The 21,954-nt window shown below is 42.7% G+C and overlaps 1 long non-coding RNA gene across 1 annotated transcript; it reads left to right on the forward strand.

The window, feature by feature from the left end:
* The first annotated feature begins 9,559 nt into the window (after nucleotides 1-9,559).
* LOC139411928 (uncharacterized) lies at nucleotides 9,560-15,171 on the forward strand. The gene is made up of 4 exons (XR_011634647.1): nucleotides 9,560-9,977; nucleotides 10,245-10,404; nucleotides 13,802-13,911; nucleotides 14,446-15,171. It is a non-coding gene; the product is annotated as an uncharacterized lncRNA (long non-coding RNA).
* The last annotated feature ends 6,783 nt before the right edge of the window (nucleotides 15,172-21,954 follow it).

Genomic DNA, 21,954 nt, shown 5'->3' on the forward strand with positions numbered 1-21,954 from the left:
GCCTCAGCATACAATACATTTTTGGACTCACCTTGTTGTGCTGTACTCACTTGAACAGGAAGATCCTTTGGTTCTTTGTGGCCAAATTTTGTCACCCAACTTTGCCATCAAATTCTGCCATTTTCTGGATTGATGGTGCTTTCAAGACAACTTGAAACTCTGAAAAAAAAACAAGGTCAGATCATGACATTAGTGCACTTCAGGTCGGAGCTCTTAAAAGATGCCCAAGTACCCGATTTAGAATTCCGATTTGGATGACTGTTCAAAATGTATTTTTCCAGTCGGAGCTCATTTTTTTCAGAGTTCACAGCCATTGATTCCTTCTAAACCACTCATTGTTAAATTAGTGATTTTCAACTTGTTGTGTAATGTTTATGCCCAAAGGCCAATGAGCACGATACGTTTTTATCTATAATTTCTCTTCATATGACAAGAATTGAAAAGGATTTGCAAGTACATTGTTAACTTGATTCATGATTCATTCGCTAGTTTGCTAGCTAAGATGGTGTTGACATGATCAGTCCAATTAATACAACTGTAGACATAACGTGATAATTTTATCTGTGGCCAATGACCTTGAGCCTTCTTGGATGGGTACTTCTAATGTAACTCTTTGGCAGCAACCAAGGGGCTTGAATTTTTGAACTCTCCCCATAGATCTTGTGGTGGCGTAGTTGTCCCCATGAGTGACAGAACACTGAGCCATTCACAGTGCAACTAGAGAACATTATCAACCCCAGCGCTCCGTATTTTCCGCTGGCTACCCCACCACCACAGAAAGCACTGAGGTAGGCTGAAACACCTGAACTTTGGATCTGCCTTACTCAAGAAAGCAAAAAAGAGACCATGTTTAATAACTCAATGATTTGCCCTGAATGACAGGTTGCCACTGAAAAGACCACTCTAAAATGTACAGTTTTGCAACACAACACAATGCCACAGATGCCTCAAGTTTTGAGGAAGCGTGTATTTGGCATGCTGACTACAGGAATGTCCACCAGAGCTGTTGCCAGAAAATTGAATATTAATTTCTCTACCATTAGCTGCCTCTGAACATTGTTTTAGAGATTTTGGCAGTACATCCAACCAACTTCATAACCGCAGACCACGTGTAACCATGCCAGCCCAGGACCTCCACATCCAGCTTCTTCACCTGCGGGATCGTCGGAGACCAGCCACCCGGACAGCTGATGAAACTGGGGGTTTGCACAACCGAATCATTTCTACACAAACTGTCAAACTATCTCAGGGAAGCTCATTTGTGTGCTCGTTGTCCTCACCAGGGTCATGACCTGACTGCAGTTTGGCAACGTAACTGACTTCATTGGGCAAATGCTCACTTTCAATGCCCACTGGCACGCTGGAAAAGTGTGCTCTTCATGGATAAATCAGTTTCACAGATGGCGTTGTGTGGGTGAGCCGTTTGCTGATGTCAATGTTGTGAACAGAGTGACCCATGGTGGCGGTGGGGTTATGGTATGTGCAGGCATAAGCTACGGACAATGACCACAATTGCATTTTATCGATGGCAATTTGAATGCACAGAGATACCGTGTCAAGATCCTGAGGTACATTGTCGTTCCGCCACCATCACCTCATGTTTCAGCATTATAATGCACTGTCCCATGTCGCAAGGATCTGGACACAATTCCTGGAATCTGAAAATGTCCCAGTTATTCCATGGCCTGCATACTCACCAGACATGTCAACCATTGAGCATAATTGGGATGCTCTGGATTGATGTGTACGACAGCATGTTCCAGTTCCTGCCAATATCCAACAATTTTGCATGACCATTGAAGAGGAGTGGGACAACATTCCACGGGCCATGATCTGCTGTGCAACAAAGTAGCCATTCATTTGAACATTTATGCTTACGTCAAAGTGTTACACTTGCTTGAATATTCTACTCAGATCAACAAGCGTTTTCTGTCACTATCCAGTGATATTATGTCACTCTCCCCAAACACTGAAATTCATCCCAGGGGTAGGGTATTTTACAGTGGTAAACGATGTGATAAGAGTCCCTGTCTCAAAGCCACAAGAGGGTAGAACATATTTCAAACGTTGCTTGTTGGCCTGAATGCCATCTATCACGTCTGGAGGAAACCTGACCACAATCCCTATGGTGAAGCATGATGGTGGCAGCATCATGCTGTGAGGATGTTTTTCAGTGGCAGGGGCTGGTAGACTAGATAGCATCGAGGCAAATATGAACAAGGAGCAAAGTACAGAGATATCCATGATGGAAACCTGCTCCAGAGCGCTCAGGACCTCAGACTGGGGCGAACATACATCTTCCAACAGGACAATGACCTGAGAACACAGCCAAGACAACGCAGGAGTGGCTTCGGGACAAGTCTCTGTGGCTAGGCCACAGTCAAGAGCTGAGTCGGGTGTGAGACAAAAATTAAGGAAGGATGGGTGGAAATAAATAAACAAATGACAATGCAGGGACAGGGATTGGAGGTGCAACAAGATTTTAGCCTTGACATTGTGGCCAAACAATCAGGTGATTATCTGAGACATTTCCTAATGGAAATGCATCAAGCAAATCATTGAGGGAATGAATTACCTAAGAATATAAATGTATTTGTGTATTCTGTTTTGTTGCACGTTTTATTTGTCTGACATTGTCATGGTTATCACTGTATCCTTGGAGAATATCATGAGTCTCATATGGTCACCTATACATTTGAAATCAATATTCGTTCATATTAGCAAGTTTGATGTGATTTCACCGATGATTCATTTTATGTCAATTTGGAGTACATTGTTGACCCAATTTCAATCGCTGCCATTTCAGGTATGTGGAAGAACATATTCAGAAAATAGGCGTTGCCATCAAAACACGGGGATTTAGATTTATCACCAACAGCTGAAAAAGAGAATGACTGACAGCACCACGTTTACAGCACCACGCCACCACTGCTCTGAATGTCTCTCAAAACACTTTTGAAAACTGATTTTGTATTCACCCAGTGGTGATTGAATAGCATAATAACATAATAGCATAATAATAATAAACCTTGTTTATAATAATGATTGCTTACCAATGGTTCACTGTTACAAGCTCCATGAATGTAATTCATTATAGCCATTGCTACGATCACTGCAGCCTGTTGTTAGTAACCACTGGTACATATTCAGGAAATCTTCTTGACAGCTTTGGTGCTATGACGTTATTAAAGGAACATCACACTTTCACATATTTTCCACTCATTTGGAATTGAGGCATATAGCTGGATCTACACAACCAATGTTGTGGGATTTGCTGATATTGATATTACTCTACATTATTTGTACTCCATATAGTTGTACAAGACAATGCGATGAGAGGCAATTTTTATTTACTCGCTGAAGTGATGCCTGCATGCCTGTACAGTACTGACAGTGGTGATAGCTCGCTCTGCATGCTGCTCCTTCCTCAGGAGCTGGGCTGCACAGAGAGTAATAGAGAGAGGGGGGAAGAGGGAAAGCACATAGAGAGAGGGGAGAGAAAGAGAGCACAGAGAAGAGAGAGAGAGGTGTAACTGCAGTATGATTAGGCTTGGAATAAGCTTATTTCTATCCCTCCCCTACTATTGTGAAAGAAATGAAGATGAATAATATAATTATAGTGAAGGATTATTTACTATATACAGGAAGGGCTTAAAGCCATGTGCGAGCCACAGAAAAGCCCCTGTCATTGAGATCAAGAGTGTTTCCTCGCCTGGCTACAGAAGGAGGAAGACATCTTTCTGACAACAAGTCCACACGTACCTAGACACTGTCTGTTTGTTCCTACCACCTCTCTCACCATCTTTTTTTTATCTTCCACAGGGAAACGCCATGCTCCATCTCTACCCCATTTTCGACCACTCCTGGAGTTTAAAGGTAGGTCCTCCCCTGTGGCTTGAAATTCTTTCTGGAGTTCCAGTCTTTTTGTGGCACAATTTATATTTTTCTCTTGCGTGAGTAATAACATAGTAAGATTTATTTGATTTATTTTTGCCCTTTTTTCTCCCCAATTTCATGGTATCCAATTGGTAGTAGTCTTGTCTCATAGCTGCAACTCCCATATGGACTCGGGAGAGGCGAAGGTCGAGAGCCATGCGTCCTCCGAAACACAACCCAACCTAACCCAACTGCTTCTTGACACAATGCACATCCAGCCCGGAAGCCAGCCGCACCAATGTGTCGGAGGAAACACCATACACCTGGCGTGCACTGCGCCCAGCCCGCCACAGGAGTCGCTAGTCCGCAATGAGACAAGGATATCCCTGCCGGCCGAACCCTCCCTAACCCGGACGACGCTGGGCCAATTGGGCACCGCCCCATGGGCCTCCCGGTCGCGGCCGGCTGCGACAGAGCCTGAGCTCGAACCCAGAATCTCTGGTGGCACAGCTAGCACTGCGATGCAGTGCCTTAGACCACTGCGCCACCCGGGAGGCCATAGTAAGATTGATTGCCATCTAATTTCCACAGCTTTATACTGAGCCTATATTTCACTGTTTATGCTGAATTCCTATTTTGACACCCACTGTCGTTTTCACAGTGGCAGGAAAGTCTGCCCACCTGTAACTTAATGACACTTCTGTGTGCTCCTGTCTATAAGTACCTAGGTGTCTGGCTAGACTGTAAACTCTCCTTCCAGACTCATATCAAACAAAACATTTTATCACTCCAGTGTTAATCTGCTAAATTTTAATTATTCGCCTACCTCCTCTGTCAAGGCTAAAATCTTGTTGCACCTCCAATCCCTGTCCCTGCATTGTCATTTGTTTATTTATTTCCATCCATCCTTCCTTAATTTTTGTCTCACACCCGACTCAGCTCTTGACTGTGGCCTAGCCTGCTCTGGCCCTGAACAGCTATTGTGAAAGTAGAAATTGCGGAGTTATTTGACCAATTAATAATGGGGCTCTTTCCAGCAGTGGTTCTCCATTATCATCACAATGATCTTTTTCCGTAGAAGAAGAAACCGGAGACCCAGACGGCTCACTATCTTCACCAGTCCTGAACACACAAATACAGTGCCTTCGGAAAGTATTCAGACCCTTTGACTTTTTCCACATGTTGTTACGTTACAGCCTTATTCTCAAATGTATTACATTGTTTTTCACCTCATCAACCTACACACACAATACCACATAATGACAAAGCAAAAACAGGTTTAGATTTTTTTGCTAATGTATTTTACATAATTATTCAGACCCTTTACACAGTACTTTATTGAAGCACCTTTGGCAGTGATTACAGCATCGAATCTTCTTGGGTATGACGCTGCAAGCTTGGCACATCTGTATTTGGGGAGTTTCTTCCATTCTTCTCTGCAGATCCTCTCAAGTTCTGTCAGGTTGGATGGGTAGTGTTGTTGCACAGCTATTTTCAGGTCTCTCCAGAGATGTTCGATTGGGTTCAAGTCCGGGCTCTGGCTGGGCCACTCAAGGACATTCAGAGACTTGTCCCGAAGCCACTCCTGCGTTGTCTTGGCTGTGTGCTTAGGGTCATTGTCCTGTTGGAAGATGTATGTTTGCCCCAGTCTGAGGTCCTGAGCGCTCTGGAGCAGGTTTTCATCATGGATATCTCTGTACTTTGCTCCTTGTTCATCTTTGCCTCGATGCTAACTAGTCTACCAGCCCCTGCCACTGAAAAAACATCCTCACAGCATGATGCTGCCACCATCATGCTTCACCATAGGGATTGTGGTCAGGTTTCCTCCAGACGTGATGCTTGGCATTCAGGCCAACAAGCAACATTTGAAATATGTTCTACCTTCTTGTGGCTTTGAGGCAGTGACTCTTATCACATCATTTACCACTGTAAAATTCCCTACCCCTGGGATGAATTTCAGTGTTTGGGGAGAGTGACATAATATCACTGGATAGTGACAGAAAACGCTTGTTGATCTGAGTAGAATATTCAAGCAAGTGCAACACTTTGACATAAGCAGAAATGTTCAAATTAATGGCTACTTTGTTGCACAGCAGACATGACCAATATGCACGGCTGTTTGTTAATGGATCATATATTTGTGCAGCAATAGCTTGCTATTTTTACGTTTTTGCTGTCGATTTATAAATTGTGTCATTCTCACAAGATTCATTCACTGGGTGTGGTCATCACAGATTCCAGAGGGTTTGCCACCTAACGGGGCTTTCTGCTGCCCAACATTATGACAGCAGTTGATAAACATTCTACCAGCTTCAAATCCGGGGGAACAGTTACAGTGTTGCACTGGGTCTCTGATTTGCCTCCACTTATTGCTTATGACTTGAACTGCAGCTCAAATTACAAGAAGGCCTACTGTGTGTCAGACTAGCCTGATGACTCTTCCGCTGCTACCTCATTCAATAGTGTGTGATTGTAGCCCGCAGTTCAGGGCGTTCCTGCATGTAGCAGACATGGGAATTTATTTACCTCAGAACCACCACAGTGTCTGCTAAGTTTTCACCTGTTAAGCTTCCACCTGCTTTGTTAAGGGAGGTTTAAAACACACACGTTTAAAATTCACACTTGAATAAATACCATTTGGTGGTAAACTGCTCACTGGTGTGGAGGCTTAAAGTTGTAAATCTGACCCAAGTGAGTTTGTCCACAGTATCAGAACATTACATCAAATCTACTTGGAATGCATTGATTTCTTATTGAAGATCCAAAGATGACCACAGTAACCTACTGTTAATTGTTTCTCTCTATAGCATGTGTTTGTCTGATAGGAGCAAGAGGTTATAGGTTGTTCGTCTTGATGCTAATGCTCAATTTTGAGTCATCATAGTCTCTGGTTGCTTCTTTAAAGTATTGCACTAAGGAACAGGATGCCGTCTGGGACTTGTCCTCTGAGTATATCAGGGGATTTACCACGTAATCTGTCCTACAGACTCTGTGTGCTTGCCTTTCAATCTCGTTTCTGTATTTATGAGATGGAGGTGAAATTGGGATTACACAGGACCATCAGATAAGGACAAAGAACACTACGTATATATTGTTTCACAACAAGTACTGCTATCATCTTAGGATATGACACTTAGAAGTTAGCTAGATGATGTGTCTGCAGCAGAATGAATCAGATCCCCAACATTACAACAGCACACATGCATACACACCAATAGCATGGTGGCCGTTATGACGTACGGTATGTGACACTGCAGTAGGCTGGAGCTCCAGTATGGTGGCTACTAGGTATGTGGTAATCACAATGTAGATATGTTCTGGGTGGGTGTGCCCAAGGTGCCTCGGGCCAGGGGAGGGCTGTGCAGTGTGGTGCCTCATTGACAGTGAGATGTGTAGTACAGAGAGAGACAGAGAGAGAGGGTTCACCGGGTGCAGAGTGCACACTGTACTGTACGGAGCTGTGAGTCACACACCCCATTGACGGCAGTGCAGTGGAGTCGGGAGGACAGGAGGAGGAGCGGCTGAGCAATGTCATGGCCATTAAAGATGGAGCAGCCAAGGCACCCTCAGCCGCTGTCGCCGGAGAATCATCATGGATCTGTCCTGGATCCAGTAGCCATTTATCTCCACACCACCCCCGACACCAACGCCTCTCCAAAGACATGTTGAGATGTTATTAGGCACTGGAGGATGACTCATCGAAACGCTGTTTGATATCCTTCTTCATCTTTTGTGAGACTATTGGCTTTTGTTTGCTGGTTTATACTGTTGTTTATGATGCGTTTCTCTATTTGCTTGCCACTATTCAGTACACCTAGCAGTGAAGGGTGATTGAGCAGTTGTCAGAACAGAAAATGTGTACTCACTTCTGTGGAACAGGTGTTTTATAAAACAATATGCCTAGTATAATTTCCACAGAGTGTTGGTACACCAGTCTTTAATCAAACTCCTGTCAAGACATTATTTGTTTTGACAGCCATCGGTTTGGTCCAACTCTGGTTGTGTATACTTATACTACATTACTCTGGGGCCATATGTATCAAACTACGATCAGCTACACCTGTCCATGTAATCTGATTCATTGTGATCTAAAAAGGAAAAACTGATCCTAAATCAGAGCTCCTACTTCGAGATGCTTGATACATACACGTCCTGTGCTGCCCCTCAGGGCCGCCTTGTCTAGCAGTCTTGGGTGATGCTGCATTTTTGCAGCCTTTGGCCTTTTCCTGGTGCACTGGATATGGCAGGTATGTAACCCTCTGTCTGAGGCGGCCAGCCCAGCGCTAGCAGGGCCAGAATAGAATGTATCTTTCTTTACCTTTTCATCTTTCAAGAGGCTTATTACGGCTGCTTACAATGAAGTCATCTATTAAAGGAACATGTCTGTACCCAATCTATCTGATTGGCTATTTTTAGAGTTTCTTATATAATGACAAGTAGCACAAGTTGTCTCTTGTCTGTCAACCCCTATAGGGGCAGACACAGGTGTCTGCGCAGGATCCTTAATGTCTTATAACTGGACCCTACTGGAGTGCAGTAACAGGAGCTCAAACTCGGTAACTGTGTTTGACATGCAGCTCGGTTGTGTCGTTGAAGGGACCTTGCCCGTGAGTCTTGGTTGGGTTGTGAATGGAGACAAGTCCTGTTGGTGGAAATCTATGGAGCAAAGAGCAGGCATGTTGATGCAGGAGAATGTTGGGAATGCTGATGTGCACCAGCAGCACAAGGCTGTGACAACCCAATGGGGGAGGAGGAGGGTAGGTATGTGTCTCTCAACATTCATCCATCCTGTTCTGATACTGAGGGAAGGGGTTGGCCGGAGGGGGAGGGTCTGTCATAGCTACATTTAATGTGTATGCATATGTGTGTGTGTATGTGGAGTCATGTTACCCCCGCTGTGCGTTGCTTCACAGTCGTTCTTCACTGGCTAGCTTTGTCTCCCTCCCCGCCGTAAAGCTGCCAGTTGAAGAGCTGTTGTGGGTAACTATGACTACAGAACCCTGCAGATGGGGATGTTAAGACATGATTCAATCTAATTCAGGGCCCCTGATACCCCTCAGGTCAAGGACAAATCTACAGTTTTATACAGAGCAATCACTGAATGGAATTCTTTACTAACTCACATTTTTCAGGCCAAAAGTAAATCCACCTTCAAGAAAACAATAAAAGTACATCTAATGTGATTGACCATATTACTGGACAGAGACTAGAGAGCATCTACTGAATGTAAAATGTATTACCTGTCAGGTATTTTAATTGTATGTAATGTCTAATTGTTAAATGTTTATAATGTCTTAATGACAATTGCAATTGTTTGTAATGTCTTTTTAGTTCTGTGTTGGACCCCAGGAAGATTAGCTGACGTCATGCCGTCAACTAATGGGGATCCCAGAGTCAAATTGAGGGTTGATCGATGAGGACATGTTTTTGCCTGAGGAGTGGGTCAAACAATGTGTACTACTAGCACTGGATCAAAACAGAGGGTTATTGAAGTAGTTTATAAACGATTAATCATAATTTTTCCTGCAGGAGTATACAAAATCATTTAGTTTAACGATTTTGTTTGGACAGTTCTTGCATTCTCGCAGACTAGGGCCACATCCTCGAGTTTCCAAGTATTGACCGCACTGCGGCTTTATGGGTAACAAATAAAACAGACATTGGAGCTGACAGCCTTCAGCGGGACTCCACTTCTTATTTATCACCTACACGTTCTCCAGAAGGGCCAAACTTTAGTCCAGAATCCAGTTCTGTATGTATGCACACAGCCAGTCCCAATTCACCCCTTCCTCTTGGACTCTAACCCGCTAATGTTTGCAGATATGTAAGGTGGAAGCAATACCACTACACAGCTTATACCTATCCATATACTACAGATCTGCTAACGTTAAAGGGTTAGGTCCAAGGGGGAGGGGTAGGGAGCGAATTGGGGCCAGCTGACCCAGTTGGCGTGTGTTGTCGATGTTACGGACTACCTGTCTGCTGAGATCTCCACCCTCAAACAGAAGAAGTTCAACATGGTGACGTTCGCGGACATTCCGGGCCTGTTGAACTGGGACAGGCCTCCCTTTGTGATGTCAACTGCGCTATCACCTCATTTGGTATGATTCCATGACTCGCCCCCTTCTCTGGTGTGGCTTCACATACAGTAAATGCACGCACACACGCATGCACAAACACACACACCCTGATCACATCACATAGGTAGGACTGCATCACCTTGTGTAATCATTCTGGTATGTTGGTGGGTGGGTCTGTGGGTGGGTGGGTGGGTGGGGTAACAAAGAGGATGCCTTTTGAAATAACTCTTCATCTTTTAGAAAATCACTCTACCTTGGGCTGCCTCTTATCTTTACGTGTCTCTCCAGGGGAGCAGGCAGACCTGGTTTTGTGTTCTTTGACCCCATGGGCCAGGCGCTGTGCAAGCGCACGCTCAACATCATGAAGAAACTTAGCGATAAGATTGCGGACAAGCTGCGATTCTACCTCAGCAAGGCAGTCGAAGCCGGGAGGGAGCTGGACAGACAGGTCAGTTACTCTTTCATGTTCGTTAAACCTGTATCTAGATCTCTAGATCCCTCTGCTGTCCATGCAGTGACTGGATCGATGTCTGTAAAGAAATGTGTTTATGCTACACTGCTCAAAAAAATAAAGGGAACACTTAATCAACACAATGTTACTCCAAGTCAATCACACTTCTGTGAAATCAGACTGTCCACATAGGAAGCAACACTGATTGACAATACATTTCACATGCTGTTGTGCAAATGGAATAGACAACAGGTGGAAATTATAGGCAATTAGCAAGACACCATTAAATAAAGGAGTGGTTCTGCAGGTGGTGACCACAGACCACTTCTCAGTTCCTATGCTTCCTGGCTGATGTTTTGGTCACTTTTGAATGCTGGCGGTGCTTTCACTCTAGTGGTAGACGGAGTCTACAACCCACACAAGTGGCTCAGGCAGTGCAGCTCATCCAGGATGGCACATCAATGCGAGCTGTGGCAAGAAGGTTTGCTGTGTCTGTCAGCGTAGTGTCCAGAGCATGGAGGCGCTACCAGGAGACAGGCTAGTACATCAGGAGACGTGGAGGAGGCCGTAGGAAACAACCCAGCAGCAGGACCGCTACCTCCGCCTTTGTGTAAGGAGGAGCAGGAGGAGCACTGCCAGAGCCCTGTAAAATGACCTCCAGCAGGCCACAAATGTGCATGTGTCTGCTCAAACGGTCAGAAACAGACTCCATGAGGGTGGTATGAGGGCCCGACATCCACAGGTGGGGGTTGTGCTTACAGCCCAACACCGTGCAGGACGTTTGGCATTTGCCAGAGAACACCAAGATTGGCAAATTCGCCACTGGCGCCCTGTGCTCTTCACAGATGAAAGCAGGTTCACACTGAGCACATGTGACAGACGTGACAGAGTCTGGGGACGCCGTGGAGAACGTTCTGCTGCCTGCAACATCCTCCAGCATGACCGGTTTGGTGGTGGGTCAGTCATGGTGTGGGGTGGCATTTCTTTGGGGGGGCCGCACAGCCCTCCATGTGCTCGCCAGAGGTAGCCTGACTGCCATTAGGTACCGAGATGAGATCCTCAGACCCCTTGTGAGACCATATGCTGGTGCGGTTGGCCCTGTGTTCCTCCTAATGCAAGACAATGCTAAACCTCATATAGCTGGAGTGAGTCAGCAGTTCCTGCAAGAGGAAGGCATTGATGCTATGGACTGGCCCGCCCGTTCCCCAGACCTGAATCCAATTGATCACATCTGGGACATCATGTCTCGCTCCATCCACCACAGACTGTCCAGGAGTTGGCGGATGCTTTAGTCCAGGTCTGGGAGGAGATCCCTCAGGAGACCATCCGCCACCTCATCAGGAGCATGCCCAGGCGTTGTAGGGAGGTCATACAGGCACGTGAGGCCACACACACTACTGAGCCTCATTTTGACTTGTTTTAAGGACATTACATCAAAGTTGGATCAGCCTGTAGTGTGATTTTCCACTTTAATTTGGAGTGTGACTCCAAATCCAGACCTCCATGGGTTGATACATTTGATTTCCATTGATAATTTGTGTGATTTTTTTTGTCAGCACATTCAACTATGTAAAGAAAAAAGTATTTAATAAGAATATTTCATTCATTCAGATCTAGGATGTGTTATTTTAGTGTTCCCTTTATTTTTTTGAGCAGTGTAGTTGGTTCAGAACTGGGTGGTATTACATTTTAAGATATAATAAATATATTCTCCAAGCCAATATTTGGAGGATATCCAGTTGCGACGAGCAAACCCAGATCCGGGATCCTATTCATAGCCTCAAGCTCATTACCATAACGCAACGTTAACTATTCATGAAAATCGCAAATGAAATTAAATAAATATGCTAGCTCTCAAGCTTAGCCTTTTGTTAACAACACTGTCATCTCAGATTTTCAAAATATGCTTTTCAACCATAGCAAAACAAGCATTTGTGTAAGAGTATTGATACCTAGCGTAGCATTTAGCATAGCATTTAGCGTAGCATTCAGCGTGCAACATTTTCACAAAAACAAGAAAAGCATTCAAATAAAATCATTTACCTTTGAAGAACTTCAGATGTTTTCAATGAGGATACTCTGTTAGATAGCAAATGTTCAGTTTTTCCAAAAAGATTCTTTGTGTATTAGAAATCGCTCCGTTTTGTACATCACGTTTGGCTACCAAAAAAACCTGTATCCAGGAGTGTAATTATCCCCGCAAGCTCATTAGCATAACACAACGTTAACTATTCATGAAAATCGCAAATGAAATGAAATAAATATACTAGCTCTGAAGCTTAGCCTTTTGTTAACAACACTGTCATCTCAGATTTTCAAAATATGCTTTTCAACCATAGCAAAACAAGCATTTGTGTAACAGTATTGATAGCTAGCGTAGCATTTAGCGTAGCATTGAGCGGGCAACATTTTCACAAAAACAAAAGCATTCAAATAAAATCATTTACCTTTGAAGGCATAGTCGAGCATCTTTTCGTGACAAAATATTGCGCTTAAAACGGGAACGTTTTTTTATCCAATAATGAAATAGCGCCCCCATAGTTACAACAGGTTAAATTTGCACGGGTGTTGTTATTATATTGGCCGGCAAACCATGCCAATATATCCTCCAAACACCTGCTTTGAGGTGTGGTGGAAATGTAATATCCATTACATACTATACTGTTTAATTAGACATACTATGCTCTTTTTACCTAGAGAATTGTCCATTGCTATATGTTAATATGTCCATTGCTATATGTTTTTTTTATTTTTTTATTTCACCAGGTAGGCCAGTTGAGAACAAGTTCTCATTCACAACTGCAACCTGGCCAAGATAAAGCAAAGCAGTGTGACAAAAACAACAACACAGAGTTACACATGGGATAAACAAACGTACAGTCAATAACACAATAGAAAAATCTGTATACAGTGTATGCTAATTAAGTAAGGAGGTAAGGCAATAAATAGGCCAATAGTGGCGAAGTAATTACAGGCTTTCTTGTGTGGCTTAGTCATAAGACTGGGCTTACAGCTAAGAGCCGTTTGGGTGCGACCGCAGCATGTGACATCCCGTGGGTTTACTATCTACAGGAAGTCACATGTATGGAAACTTGCAGAAAGGAGCACATGATAGTGTTTTCTGTTGTGGATACAGTTAGACGGTTGAGCCCTTTGGCTATCAATCTCATGCTATCTTAAATCTGCACAGACAACTAATTGCCTTTTACACACTATCTGCTGACTGGCACGTATACAAAAAGAGTGTACTTCTCTATAAAAGCTGAGAACCGACACTGTTCGTTGGGCCTTAACTGCCCAACTGTTGAAGTGCATAGTTAACTGCTCAATTTTTACAAATATTATAATAATGTGTTGTTTGAAAGAATCTGCAACCTCTCTTCCTTTTGGTTAGAATTACCACAACAATTGGCGACGAGGATGGGACGCTAACTCCGCTTACTGATCGTTCCTGAGGAGACCGAGGTTAACTGCGCACAGGGGCTACAGAAGACGCGGCTCCGGGTAACCACATTCAGATTAAGCGCAGCAGAAAGGGACCTGCCTCCGACTGGCAGGGAGCGTCAGTGAGTGGATATAGTGGTTCCTCCTTTAAAAGTTGCAAACTTATACCGCGGGACTTAGAGGTACCCATCATCGCTCATTGCAGACCACCACAAGGGGGAGTTACAGCACTCATTATGCATTTGGGTCCCAAGGTTTTTATATGACCAATCATATAGAGTGGTTTCAATGACAAATTTGACGCGAGCTACCCGTCCCTGGTGACTTTCTTCAGCAAAGAAGGCTAACATAACATTACGGGGGAAGCAAATTTAAGTAATTGTAACATCATAACGAGTCAAGCAAAAAATGTACAATTGAGAGGAATATTTTAGTTAATGTAGAGACAAACGATTGTGCATATTTTTTTGTCATAAAGTTAATTTACAAAAATCACTATTTAGCAAGTTAGCTGACTAGCTAACTTTAGCCAGCTAGTTAGCTGGTGTTATGACATGAGTATGACATTCTAATTCGTGTTGTTTAATGTTTTAGGGACTCCTGAGAAAACCCGCAAACCAGGCTGTCATCATGAGACACAGTGGAAAGAATCCAGCTAGCTAAAGCATTTACTGCAAATTGAATGTACAAATGTGTAAGCTGGCCTTGCCGTGCAATGCAGCGGAAGTAACATAGCTAGCTAACTATTTAACGGTAACTAACTCACTTTTGTACATCGCACTGGTCCGTGCAACTGACCTTATTTTAGCGCCCAAAAAACGTAATACTTCCAGATCAACTGTAATATCAATACCATTGTAAAGCACAATTTCTCCCCTCTTTAACAAACCAATGATGAGACCTTCATGATGCCCATCTCTGCATGATTCAAGAAGGCAATGAGCTCCGTCGGGTCTTTATAAAAATGGCAGGTGGGGAAGCGAAACCTACTGCGTGATAGTGAAAGGAGAAACATCTTTTTTCACCTGTCCAACTTATCACCTTATCACCTCTAAGTGAAAATTAAACACTGTAAAGAGTTTATATAACTTGTTATTCCATACCTATTTGTAGGTTTGTGTCGAATTTGAATTGGGTTTTTAGGGCGGCGCTAAAGTTAACAGCGGCTTTTGAGAGTCATGATGTCTTGCAGTTATGACGCAAAAAATTACTAGGTAATGTTATCCCCCTTACCCTGTCCTTTTCTTATTTTTAAGCAGTGAGATAAGCGCTACACCTGGTGGAGAGAGGCTGTAAGACACAGAATTAGTTGGTTTACGTGTGCTGTACGTTACGTCATGACACGACACAATTTAAAGTACAGCGTCGGAGTGGTCCGTTTTTTCAACTTTCACTCCAATACTATTGATCCATTACCATGTCAATCAACGCATGAATAGAAACGTAGTTCACATCCCAGATTTTGATGTCAACACATTTGCTGCAGTCCCATTAGTTTTCATTGCAGCCTCGTTTGAATGTCGTGGTTGCTCAAATTTGTACGGAATGGGGTTAGTCACCATTACTTGCTTATTGTGTAGTGGAGGATAAGAATATGAGACATTCTTTTTCAGTCATATCCAATACCAGGTGTATCAAACTCCATTCATTGAATGATGCTGTGTCTGCATGTATGTACTACAATTATACACTTCAACAGTGTTTACCACTTCTGCACCTGGGGCATCAATGATTGCCCATTGTAGCTATGCAATAGAGAAGAAACGTGATTTAAGTAAAGGCTGATTTGTAATTCATATATACAGAAATACACCTATTCATATCTAACTCCCTTCATCTGCATTAATCTGATGACACAGGATAGGTGTAGTATTCCAATGAGATACTCAATTTCAACCAGTGGAGAATGTGAAACGCTTTATTGAAAGTTCATTATCTAGGTGTTATAAATACATAATACATGCATTATAAATATAATAATTGTAATATTCTAAATACAAGTTCAAGCTATACTTCAATGCACATATGGTGTGTATTATAAAAAAAGGGGAAGAAAGAGGAGGTGGGGAGAGAGGTGTAGAAGACAGAAAGAGGAGGTGGGGAGAGAGGTGTAGAAGACAGAAAGAGGAGGTGGGGAGAGAGGTGTAGAAGACAGGAAACAAAAGAGGTAAAACAGAGGAGCAGGGAAGACAGCATATGATTAATGAATTACAGTGCTACCCTAATATTCTCTCAGTTCATCACAATTACATAGTGTCTCTTGTGGTGTCTTCTAACCAGCCTTGGGCTCCCAGTCGGCCCAAAGGTTATCTTAAGAGTGGGTGAGGTGGCATTGACGGGACTGGCTTCCTCTCTCACATCAAAACATACCTGCAGATGAGAGACAGATGGATAGAGAGAGAGCATGATTAAGCTTTTTTTTATTATTCTAACACGGTCAGTCATCATAATCATCAGGAGGTGAAATGCAAAACTGACCTTGGATTATTAACTCTGGGACTACTGCATCTCTATCTGTATTTCAATGTAAAGCATCTCTTTAATAATATAAGTATAATATCCCTTATAACAAATAGTGATAACATTGGATAGATAGATGCATGTGACAATAGCAGGATCATATCAAGGATAGCGTCACAAATTAATATAAAAATATCACTTAAAGGTTGATTATGACTTGATCATTTGATTCAGCTATATACAAAAATGAATCAGCAAAAACAAAACTGTGCACCCCTTTGAGTCCCCAGGACCAGGACTGAGAACAGCTGCTCTTCATTGGGACCTCTTCATCTGCAGACAGGCTTTCACAGCTCTCTGTATCTGAAGACAGAAAACCTCACAAGAACTAGACTACACAAAAGTACCTGCTCTCTCTAGAATAGCCCAGTCTCTCACTTGGACAGCTGGGCCTGCTATCCTTTCACCCTCCTCCAAAAAATACAAATGTTTGCCATTATCAAGAGTTGCACTGGGGATAAAACAATACCCTACATAGTGTAGGAGGACAGCACCTAAAAAAGATGGAGACTCATTACTAATCGAAGAGCATGCATGTATATGTCCTGACCAAAAGATGTCAGTGGTACTGTAGGGTTCACTTGACGTTGCAGCACAGCAAGATTCTCAGTAGACAGGGGGCATGGGATGTCAGGAACAATGACCCCATTGTCAGTGTTTCCAGATTCCAGAATATCCTCCTGATAAAGCAGGTCCTCTACCTGCTGAATCTGTAATTCTCAAAATATAAATCTGGCAGCAACAGGGGCTTGATAGTCCAGTGAAAATGGTTAAGTGTTTATGTGGTGTAAATCTTAAAATTAGCAGTTGACATATTAAGGGTTTCTAAATTAATGCATGTGAGACAGGTTCCATGTACAACAAGACAGGCAGAGAGGAAGAGAGAAAAAGAACACAGAACAGTTTAATTACTTCTGGTTATCGACACTTTTGCCAGCAATAAAGCTTCCACGGCCTGTTCCTCGGACAGTGAACATACATCTGGCAATATCTACATTTTCGACCCCTTGATCAGCTCGCACTCTGAAAGTAAAGAAAATATATGAAAACAATAACTGAGAAATGACCGTCCAATTTAAAGCAGGAGATGTCATTTTCAGGATACGTCAATACAGCACAGAAAGCTTAACACGACTGGTATTGTGGTTGTTCATTAGGTGATGGGAAATATGCAATATGCATACAAGTGGGAGCAGGAACAGAGTATTTTTGCCAAGCAATGCTACGAAGCTGGATCATTCTGGCAATGATACCTGCACCATCTACACGCTGCGAAGACTCCCTAACTCTTCATCATAGTACACGATGGCCCATTGATTGGAGACTTCCTTTGACCATTCTAAAGCCCGCATGGGACATCCTTGCCTTAATGTCCCTGACTTTCTGGTCTAACTCTTCATCTGACACATCAGAATAGTATTCCCTGACAGAGATATTGTGTTCTTTCATCCTTCTGTAAAAAAAAGCTAACCGTTACACTGTCATGAAATATGATTGTATATTGACTATGAAACAAATAGGACATGGCCTACTTATGAGTTGCCATGAAAGAAAGTTATATGAATTCAAATGAAAATGGCGATAGCAGGCATTCGTAGCTAAATGTTTTGGGTTAGCTTGAGAATAATAATTGCATGATTTATCATTCTACGGTATGTATGTATCTATGTAATATAGGAGAATGTTATGAACCGACACTGAATCATAGGAGATAACTACTAGCTATGTAGAAGTTGGATGGAAGAACGCCCAGTGCTGCTTACCTGAGATGCCATCCTCACACAGTCCTTTGTAGGTTTCCGCTATGACTTCCTTTGTGTCGGAAAGAAAGGCTGAACAGTATTGGTTGTAATCAAAATGACACTCAAAAAAATTGCCAAAATGGAGGGTGGTTGATAGCGAAATTAAATTGGAGTTTTGTTTTCAAATATATTTTTTGTTCTCGAAATATTTTGGGGGAATAAAATGCATAAAGTTTTGCGCTCTATTTCAAAATATTTGATTGCAAAAAATGTTTTTACTTTGAAGCCTCGTTTTTGCTGAGCTAGGTGTGAAAACCCTCCGTCCTATCACAGACCAGATTTGCCCTAACGACCAAGGGGGAGTTAGAGTACTGATTATACTTTTGGGTCCCAATGCACTACTGTGTCTCTAACTGACAATGAATGGGAAATATAAAGCAAATAACAAACTGATAATTGTGCACGACTTCAAATGAAACAAGCAGGGAGCAGGTTTTGAACCCTCAACCTTCTTGCCTGAAGTGCAGTGTGCAATCGACTGTGCACAAAAAGAATGCTCAAGCTGCAGAGTCGATAGAGCGCATCCTCGCGGTAGCTTGCTACTCAGTGTAATAAAGTAATGACTTTTCAAATAAGTTGCCTTACACGTTATGCTGGCTGACAATTTGTTAGCTACGCTGTCCTTACGAACCACATAGCATATCATTACAGCAGTATGTACCGGTATGTTAGTTATCTACCTAACGTTAGTAGTTACACATCAACCTTGACAGTATATTAACTATAGGCTATCTAACTACCCAATGTTTATTGACTTCATTATTCCCATCATTCTTAGCTTAGCTAAATGGTATAGTCGTTGTGTGTTCTCAATGGACATTCGGGTGCTTTCATAAATTTGCTCTGGCTAGCGAGTAAAATGGTCAGAGTGGTCTCATTTGTGTCTGAAAGTAGCTAGCAAGCCAGCCAACGTTAGCTTGGGTGCTTGACTGCCGTTGTAAGGCCAGAACGCTCAAATCAACCCTACTCCTCTGCCCGAACATCCAGTGTGCGCTCCAAGAGCGAAACAGTCTGAATTTACCCAGAGGGTTTTTTGTTTTTCATGGAATAGAAACACCATAATATTAATCAAATTAATTAAGCACTTATCAGTCAAAAGTTTGGACACACCTACTCATTCCAGGATTTGTATTTATTTTACTATTTCTACATTGTAGAACACATATGGAATCAGTTAAGAACAAATTCTTATTCACAAGGACAGCCTACTCCTTCCTCCCCATTGGGGAATTGAACCTCGGTCTCCCGTCCAGTCCACACAACACAGGGATTCTTTCGTTAAATAGCCCAGTACTGTACTACCGACCGTCATATTGTACAGCTCCATATTTTCTGTTCCATCCTAACAGAAACCCGGAGGGTTTTTCATTTTTCATGGAATAGAACACCATAATATTAATCAAATTAATTAAGCAAGTAACAGTCAGAAGTTTGGACGCACATACTCATTCCAGGACTTTTCTATATTTTTACTATTTTCTACATTGTAGAATAATAGTGAAGACATCACAACTATGAAATAACACATATGGAATCAGTTAAGAACAAATTCTTATTTACAAGGACAGCCTACTCCTTCCTCCCTGCTGGGGGATTGGACACAGGGACTCTTTAGCTAAATAGCCCAGTACTGTACTGCCGACCGTCACGTTGTACAGCGCCGTATTTTCTGTTCCATCCTAACGGAAACCCAGAGGGTTTTCTGTTTTTTTCTTGGAATAGAAACACCATAATATTAATAAAATTAATTAAGCAAGTACCAGTCAAAAGTTTGGACACACCTACTCATTCTTGTATTTTTCTTTATTTTTACTATTTTCCATATTATAGAATAATAGTGAAGACATCACAACTATGGACACATATGGAATCAGTTAAGAACAAATTCTTATTTACAAGGACAGCCTACTAATTTCTCCCCGTCGGGGGAATTGAACACGTGCCCACCCCGTCTCTGGTAATAACAATATAAAAGACTAGGTTGGTGCCCCCCCTTGTCCTGGTATCTCTATAATACCTCAGGATCTTATTCTGGGGGGAGATCTTTGTGGGTTATACTCGGCCTTGTCTCAGGATGGTAAGTTGGTGGTTGAAGATCTCCCTCTAGTGGTGTGAGGGCTGGGCTTTGGCAAAGTGGGTGGGGTTATATCCTGCCTGTTTGGCCCTGTCCGGGGGTACCATCGGGCGGGGCCACAGTGTCTCCCGACCCTTCCTGTCTCAGCCTCCAGTATTTATGCTGCAATAGTTTATGTGTCGGGGGCTAGGGTCAGTTTGTTATATCTGGAGTACTTCTCCTGTCTTATCCGGTGTCCTGTGTGAATTTAAGTATGCTCTCTCTAATTCTCTCACTTTTTCTCTCTCTTTTTCCCTCTCTCTCTCTCTCTCGTTCTTTCTTTCTTTCTTTCTTTCTATCTTTGAGGACCTGAGCCCTAGGACCATGCCTCAGGACTACCTGGCCTGATGACTCCTTGCTCTCCCCAGTCCACCTGGTCATGCTGCTGCTCCAGTTTCAACTGTTCTACCTGCGGCTATGGAACCCTGACCTGTTCAGCGGATGTGCTACCTGTTCCAGACCTGCTGTTTTCAACTCTCAAGAGACAGCAGGAGTGGTAGAGATACTCTGAATGATCGGCTATGAAAAGCCAACTGACATTTACTCCTGAGGTGCTGACCTGTTGCACCCTCTACAACCACTGTGATTATTATTATTTGACCCTGCTGGTCATCTATGAACATTTGAACATCTTGGCCATGTTCTGTTATAATCTCCACCCGGTACAGCCAGAAGAGGACTGGCCACATCTCATAGCCTGGTTCCTCTCTAGGTTCCGGCCTTTCTAGGGAGTTTTTCCTAGCCACCATGCTTCTACATCTACATTGCTTGCTGTTTGGGGTTTTAGGCTGGGTTTCTGTACATCACTTTGTGACATCAGCTGATGTAAGAAGGGCTTTATAAATACATTTGATTGATTGATTGACTATCAAATCCTTCTCAAAGATGCTCTCTGGTGGTCAAACAAGCACTAACTTGAATTAACAGAAAAAATAGCTGACAATGAAATAAAGTGCCACAGAATGCTGTGGTAGCCCGCAAGGTGTGCCACAGTATTACACAACTTTTAAAGGAGGAACCATTCCGAACATAGGTGTTAAGGGTGAGACTGATTTTCTTAAACACAACCTCGAAATGGTGAAAGTTAACTTCTAAAAAATCCTGTTCTAGGAACAGGTCATGCATGTTAGAGATGCCATTCATTCAGTGACTGGATACGGCATTCCGAATATAGGAGTTAAGGGTGAGGTTGATTTTTTAAAATACAACCTTGAATTGGTGAAAGTTAATTTCTAAAAATTCCTGTTCTAGGAACAGGTCATGCGTGTTAGAGATACCAGGACAAGTCCTGATGAAAGCGTTTCCAGAATAAGATCCTGAGGTATTATAGAGATACCAGGACCATGTCCTGAAGTAATATTCCATAGGTTACGATCGATCGTAAGATGTAGATGCATGAGCTATGTTAAGAGAAAACAGGACAAGGTCCTGATGAAAGTGTTCCAGGAAAAGGTCCTGAAGAATTAAAATGTATTCCTGCAGGTTAGAAAAACACTGTAAAAAAAACAATGAATTAGTCAGTGTACTGGTAAAACAGTTGGTTATAATTGGGAAACCAGCCATACATTTAAACCCTACACGGAAATGTGCATAGGAACTACCATGTGGGTACAACATTTAAAATTACACTGAGTAATTAAAAAATATTTTGACGATGAAAAAATTACT

The sequence above is a fragment of the Oncorhynchus clarkii genome, chromosome 6, assembly GCF_045791955.1.
Source record: "Oncorhynchus clarkii lewisi isolate Uvic-CL-2024 chromosome 6, UVic_Ocla_1.0, whole genome shotgun sequence".
Classification (NCBI taxonomy): domain Eukaryota; kingdom Metazoa; phylum Chordata; class Actinopteri; order Salmoniformes; family Salmonidae; genus Oncorhynchus; species Oncorhynchus clarkii.